This window comes from Eutrema salsugineum, unplaced genomic scaffold (assembly GCF_000478725.1).
Source record: "Eutrema salsugineum unplaced genomic scaffold, Eutsalg1_0 scaffold_1, whole genome shotgun sequence".
NCBI lineage: Eukaryota > Viridiplantae > Streptophyta > Magnoliopsida > Brassicales > Brassicaceae > Eutrema > Eutrema salsugineum.
In genome coordinates this window covers 18,752,700-18,753,579 of record NW_006256909.1, presented here as the reverse complement: position 1 = coordinate 18,753,579, position 880 = coordinate 18,752,700, and positions in this window count along the sequence as shown.

The window sequence follows — 880 nt, the reverse complement described above, 5'->3', positions numbered from 1 at the left end:
TTCAGAAGCCTCTCTCCTTAGCACTTTGTATATAGGAGCTGTTCCTAAGATCAGGATTCAGTTGGACACAGCATCAAATGGAAATTTCTTGGGAAAAGAAATCAATGCAGCTATGGAACTTGTTGAGAACTTAGCCATGAGCCAAGACACTTATGGGGAAGATTATGATAGAAGCTATAGAGGAGAAGATTCTGGTAGACACCAAGAGCTGGAAGAGAAGATCAAAGTGCTGAATATCAAGCTTGACAAAGCCCTAGCTGCCACTCAAAAGCCTATAAACTATGTGAGTGAGGAAAAGAGATGCTTCACAAATACAAATGAAGAGAGTCTCACTCAAGAGGAGTTGCACTTCATTGGGCATCAAAACAAGTTCAATGGTTACAACAACTTCAATAAACACCAGAACTTGTCCTATAGGAGCAACAATGTGGCCAACCCTCAAGACCAAATATACCCTCCTCAAAGCTTTGTTCAACAGAATCAGTACCAAGGTAGCTCCCAAGGTCAACATGGTTTTCAGCAACCAGCGGTTCAGAATCAAGGGAATAGCTTCACAAATCAAGTCAGCCTACAACAAAGGCCACCACATCCTGGTTTTGGCCCACCACCTGTTCAACAAAGTCCTGATTTCAATGTTGTTCTCCAACAGCTCTTACTAGGACAACAAAAGATGGTATCTGACCTGGAGACATTGGGCGCTGAACTAAAGTCTATTAAAAAGAACAAGGGCATCTGCACTTCTGAACCACAAGTCTCTCTTCTTGGTAAAGCTGTTCAAACCCCAAAGGATTATTGCAATGCCATCTCTCCAATGATGACCACTCAGTTGCTGTGCAAGAGATTGAGATCTCCTTTATGGTCAACTTTCTAGTGAGACTGC